This window comes from Prionailurus bengalensis, chromosome C1 (assembly GCF_016509475.1).
Source record: "Prionailurus bengalensis isolate Pbe53 chromosome C1, Fcat_Pben_1.1_paternal_pri, whole genome shotgun sequence".
Classification (NCBI taxonomy): Eukaryota; Metazoa; Chordata; class Mammalia; order Carnivora; family Felidae; genus Prionailurus; species Prionailurus bengalensis.
In genome coordinates, this window is record NC_057345.1 from 70,188,290 (window position 1) to 70,194,500 (window position 6,211).

Sequence of the window (6,211 nt, forward strand, 5' to 3'; positions counted from 1 at the left end):
ACACTTCCTTATAAAAGTATAGCAGTAATTTTGGAAGGCAGCTATGCTCACCACTGTACCACCAACGCTGCACTATGGCAGATATTTTGTATGAAAGTTTGTTTCACATTCACCTGTATGCGCTTGTGAAATTGTGAGCATCTTGCCAGGAGGAACCAGTCTTGGTCATCACCGGATGAATAGCCCTCAGTAAAGAGGTCAACGCAGAATGGGCTCTTGTTGGGCTTATCAAAAGCACATAAGATAGAATATCCAGCGAATTTCCTAATAAGTGCATTACTTATCCTAGGCAATTAAAATATTATTTCAGATTGTATCTTTAGAGGCTGAGATTGGATAAATTGTTAATACTCTAATTGGGTAAATTATTAAAGGGGCACCCTGGCTACGATTTGACTGTTTATAAAATGCCTTTAAAGCTGTGTCCATTTCCTACCCCAAAAGACAGTTCCCCACAAAAGGCATTTAACTCTGTCTAACGGAGCCTGGGTGGCCCCGTCTGCCGAGCATGGAGCTTTTCACTCTTGGTTTTGGCTCAGGTCGTGATCTCACCACCGTTTTTGTGAGTTCGAGCCGCCTGGGGCTCTGCGCTGACAGAGGGGAGCCTCTCTCTCTCTCTGCCCTTCCCCCACTCCTGCTGTCTTTCACAAAACAAATGAACGTAAAAAAATGAAAACAACAAAACTCTAACAGATGCACACATCCTAATTGATTGTTCTGGGACATGGACAACAGTGATAGGTTCCTTTCACTGTACTTCTGGTTCTTTAGTAATATTAGTAGTTTCAAGGACTTGATCCTTCTAACTACCTCACATCTGAAATGTGCATCATCAATAAATATTTGGTAAAGGAATGATAGGTATCGAATGATGGCCTCTCCCCCCTCACCTATTAAAATCTATATTTGGTCAAACCCCAAAGCAATAAATTATAAGGCTGATGAAGTATTTTGTCAACATTAGATAATGTTTGCCATGCTGTCATGCCATAATACAATGTTTCAGACAGACACTTGTTGATTCTTGGCAGATATTAACTCATTTACTGCTCAGCAGTTCTAGAGGTGGGTACTATTATTATCTTCATTTGAAGATGAGGAAACTGAGGTACAGAAAGATTGAACAGTTTTCCCAGGTCAGATGGTCAGTAAGTTTGGTAGTTTGACTCCAGCATGCGTGTATATTACCATTATCCTGTTACAACTCTTCCTGTGCTATATATGAGATTTCTGTGAATCATGTAAAGATGTCCCCAGGGGGGGAGACCTTATGAGAACACCTTAACCCTAAGTAAGGAAGGAAAGAGGACTTTGTACTAAGTATTCTGAATGATTTGGGAAGTTTTTAGAATACAACTCATGTCTTACTTCAATAGCTGCCACTGCACCACCTATTTTAGCTTACTTGTAAACAACTGTAATTTTTTTCCTCATTATAAAAATCCTCAACTGCATAAATTGAGGATTTTTCTCGATCTTTGTAGGAAACCTGGATGACTAAGCTGTAGACTTTTTCAAATAAGATACTTACCTTAGGTAGGAGCAATTTAAACTGTCCTTTGGAAGGTTTACAGCAATTGAAGTGAAGTACTCTCTGGTATTATCCATGGAATCGTTTCCTTTATACATTAGTGGACTTAATTTAGGGTTGTCATGACATTTATTGAAAAAAAAAATAAAATCGAACATATCCTTAGCTGTGAAAACAACATCAATAAGAAACCAAAGCCACTGCCAAAAAAAAATAAATAAATAACAACCTTCTACTAAACATGTAAACCACTCCTTCAAAGAGTATCTGTATCCTTGTTTTTTCATGAAATTGTAAGTTTCATAACTTTTGGGAGGAATTCAGTAGTCAACCACGCTGCATAGCATTAGTGTGCTACGACATCAAAGGGAGAATGGATAAATATCAAGCTTTATTTCTAACCGGAAAATTATTGGGCACAACTATTCATAGTTCAAACATTTTCAAAAACAGTATTTAATATTTAAAGAAAAATGCTAGTCAGGGTACTGCAGGTTTTCTCATGCATTATTTACCTTTAGGAAACATGAAGAACTAGAATATAAAAAAATATGAAAATGGAAAAAGCCTCCCTACCTCACAAAAGGTTTTGTTTTGATAATGTCCCAATCAATGATAAGATGCTGAAATACATAGAATAATGTGTCAAAATAAATCTTCATTATAACCTAAACAAGTGGAGTTACATGTAAGTCTTATGCCTCAGCATAGTTAAAATACAGTCTTGGCACTTACATTCATCATTGAGGTCAGAATCTAACTTTTGAAATCCAGCTTTGCATTGGGAAATGGCAAATTATGGCAATTTTCTCAGGTAATTCAAAGCAATGGAACCACTTTCTCTTCTGTTCTTCAGGAAAGTACTAAACAGCAAATAAATTCCATGTTTCATATGGGGTCAATAATAGAACTACAAATGAACCCAGGGCTCAGAGTAAGTTCTAGAAGGAACATTGTTTCTATATTACAATGATTATAAAGCCCAGTTTTTATCATTGAAGCACTTTTGCATTGTTGGCTTGCAAAATGATGTTCACTAAACCCAACTGGCCACAGAGTCTTAAAATGGAGTCAAAAGCCATAAAAACAATTGTATAAAATAAGAATATAGGTACTTTATATTCCTAAGCATCTCATGTATATAACTTACCCATCCTGCTCCAGATCCACCACTGCTTCGGCTTTGCCTGAGATGATAACCTTTTTAACTCATAATTTTTGCTCTCTACATTTTCATGAACACATCATTAACTCTGGAATTTGACCTGAAATCATCTTTGTTCTTCCCTCCCAAACTCACAAAGGCTATATGAAAGGTACATAGTAAAAACTGGGTGCACCTCTCTCTCTCTCTCTCTCTCTCTCTCTCTCTCTCTCTCTCTCTCCCTGTCTCAAAAGAAACACTTAAAGCTACTGTTTCTGGAATCAGCATCAAACAGTTTCTCTTCCCTCCCCTGTCAGGGACCTACATGATAGGACATCCTATGAAAATATGCTGTGAATGTTTTATGAGTGTGCTTTTACTTAACCAGGAAGTCTGGAAGGAGGAGAGTGACCTAACCTGCCACATTTTCTTTATGAGAACATCTTCCTTGTGATCTATGGCTTCATGAAGTAGGCATAGAGTTTCAAAGTTGCCCTTGAATCCTGGGTCAAGAAATGCCACCAACATATATTCTTTCCTGTCACACATTTCAATGAATGTGTAGTTTCTCCAGCCAATGTCATTACTTTGAATTTGATTTGTGAGCATTCCACAAAAAGGTGTATATGCCTGTATATGATAAACAGAAGAACCTGACTTCGATTTCCATTATTATGTTTGAATTCCTGAGTGAGTGCTTCAGACGGCCTATATTGATCTTTATCCATCTTTCATTCCTCCCTCTCTTCCTTCTTCCCTCGCTTCCTTCTTTGCTTCCTCTTTTTCATTATTTCTTTCAGATGATGAGGACAAGAAGAAAAATGACTAGAGAAGCTAGAAATGATCCTGCAACTTTGATATAAGAACAAAAACAAAAACAAATGCTCTCCCTCCAAACACCCATTTTTCTCTTGAGAACCTCTGGGGAACTAGTTAAAACGGTTGCTAGGCAGCCTGTTCTTCATCTCACGATGGGTTAGAACTATGTTCATGTTTACTGAGATACTCTGGCAAAATTCTAAAATGAGTGGCTTTTTATTTTATAACTCCAGTTTAATTAATAACTAACATTTTAGGCATATTTATAGCAATCGAATATATGGAAATTCTAATTCAGTGAGTTAGGTATATTTCCAAAATTCCATCACCTTTTTAGCAACTTATTTTTTATTATTTTTTAAATCTCCATATTTTACTGCCTTCCAGTTTACTTGGAAATTGTACACACCAATCTGCTCACAAAATATCTAGTCTATTTTATCATTCTTCAAAAAGAGCTATATTTTCCACCACTTCCCTTGAGAGACTGCACCTGAATCTATTAGCAATGAGATTGTCAAAGAAATTATATTAAGAGCCAGAAAGATAAATAAATAGTATATTATACGTTCACGCACATAAAGACACAGACATAATTTGTGTGCATAGGCACGTGTACTAATTTTCACAAAAATGCGTGCACATATATGACTTCTTCCATTTATTTCTGGTTATAACTCTACTAACCATGATAAAAATATGTTCTCTTTATAGTATAGATATCTCTGAAGACATTTCTCTTTTTTCATTTTGGGGAGATCTAAAGTACTTTTAAGATTTCTTCATTTATTTCTATGTTGTGTTATTAACGTTTATTGCTTTTCCCTTGAATGTGTTTATTTTAGATATTCAGGTAAGTGAAATAGCCCACAGATAGTCTCTATAAGAAATGGGGAATGAAAGGAGTGATACAGATTGTTATCTAAGTCATGCTACTGAAGGAATAGCATATTTCTGGCCCAGGTTCTTCTACATCCTTGCCATTGGTCTCCTTTTCCTTCGTGACTCATTGTGAATTCATCTGTAAAACTCTGTCATCTATTAGTCTTTCAGTTCTTACTATGTTCCAAAGCTAGTGCACTGATTCAATCCCATATTCCCAGACCAGGGTTTCTTAACCTATAGTGAATGAACTGTCCCATCTATATCTGCCCCCACTTTTTATTTCCTGTTTTTTTTTTCAGTTTTGCTTTGTTTTATTTATTTTATTTTCTCAAACAGCCACCATGCATTCCATCAGATTTTTTAAAGAGACTCCAAAAATACTAAGAAAGTTTATCTAGATAACAGTTAAGATCTTTGTAATAACTCTGAGGTGTAGGCATACCTCCACTTTCTCTTGATGTTTGCTTTATACATTAGGATAAGGGAGAAGTCCTGCTCTGTCCAGTGCTGAAAATGGCAAGTGAGACAGGTGTAATCTCAGATTAAGGAATCTTATTTAGAAAAAGGTTATATGATCAGTGACATTTAGATTAACTTCCTAATAATGGTAGATCTGGTGAGTTATTTGTAATTTTATTATTTTATTTATTTATTTATCTATTTATTTTTATAGTTTGGTTTTCCCATGGAGTTTATTTGGGCAGACCTGGGGACAGGGAGGCTCTACACCTAAAAGAAGGTGTTGGGTCTCTTGGTGGTAAAGCGTGGCTTGTGCTGGTGACACAGGACCTGGTGGGGCAGCAGGAACTTGATCTTGGAGCTGTGGAACTGCTTGGCTGCCGGTGGGCAGCACTTTCTGGCTGCAGTCTCCTTCACTTTCATGATCTGGATCCAGTGGGCCTGGGCATGGTGTTGGGGGCCCATGGCACCATGGCATTGGGTGACACCACCTACAGTGGTCAGGTCCTCGTACTCCTGGCAGATGTTGTGGATGCTACTGCGGGAGTCATAGCACAGCCAGATGCTGAAGTTCTTCACCCTCAAGGGGTATTTCTTGAACACTTGTCCAGGGTAGACAGTTTGCCCTGAACACTTCTTCATCTTCTTCAGGTGAGACACAGAAGTAGGAGAAGCGGGACTTGGCCACAGCATGAAGTGCAGGGATTCACATGTGATACAGGGGCAGAATGCGGCATTTGGGGGTGGACAGGCAGCTCCCCAGCACTTTGTACTTTTGTGGGGTGCCCAAAGCCTTCATGGCAAACTCTGCTCTCGTTGCCATCCAAGGAAGGTGTTTGTAATTTTAATTGAGCTTAGTTAGTCTCTCCACTAACAATAGTAAGAAAGATGTTGAAAAGTCTGAATCCCTAGGTAACAAACTGCTTAATACAAGGGGTAGCCAGGGGCACCTGAATGGCTCAGTCAGTTAAGCCGCCGACTTGGGCTCAGGTCATGATCTCATGGTTCATGGGTTTGAGCCCCGCATTGGACTCTGGGCCAAAAGATCAGAGCCTGGAGCCTCCTTCGGATTCTGTGTCTCCCTCTCTCTCTGCCCTCCACTCTTGTGCTCTCTCTCTTCTCTCTGTCTCAAAAATAAATAAACATTAAAAAAAAAGTACAAGGGGTAGCCAGTGGGTATGGGTGGTCTTTGCAGCAGCCCTAACAAACTGAGTAACATTGGATGAATCATTTAATCTTTATGTTCCTTAGTTACCTTGTCTTGAAATGGTAATGCTAGTACTTTTATGACTTCCTTTTCAGGGTCACTGTAATAATAAAATCCCGTAACTAAAAAACTAAAACATGTATATGCAGTTCATATGTATATATAT

The 6,211-nt window shown here is 38.1% G+C and overlaps 1 pseudogene; it reads right to left on the minus strand.

Moving 5' to 3' along the window:
* Positions 1–5,052: 5,052 nt before the first annotated feature.
* LOC122480690 lies at positions 5,053–5,637 on the minus strand (annotated as a pseudogene).
* Between the last annotated feature and the right edge of the window lie 574 nt (positions 5,638–6,211).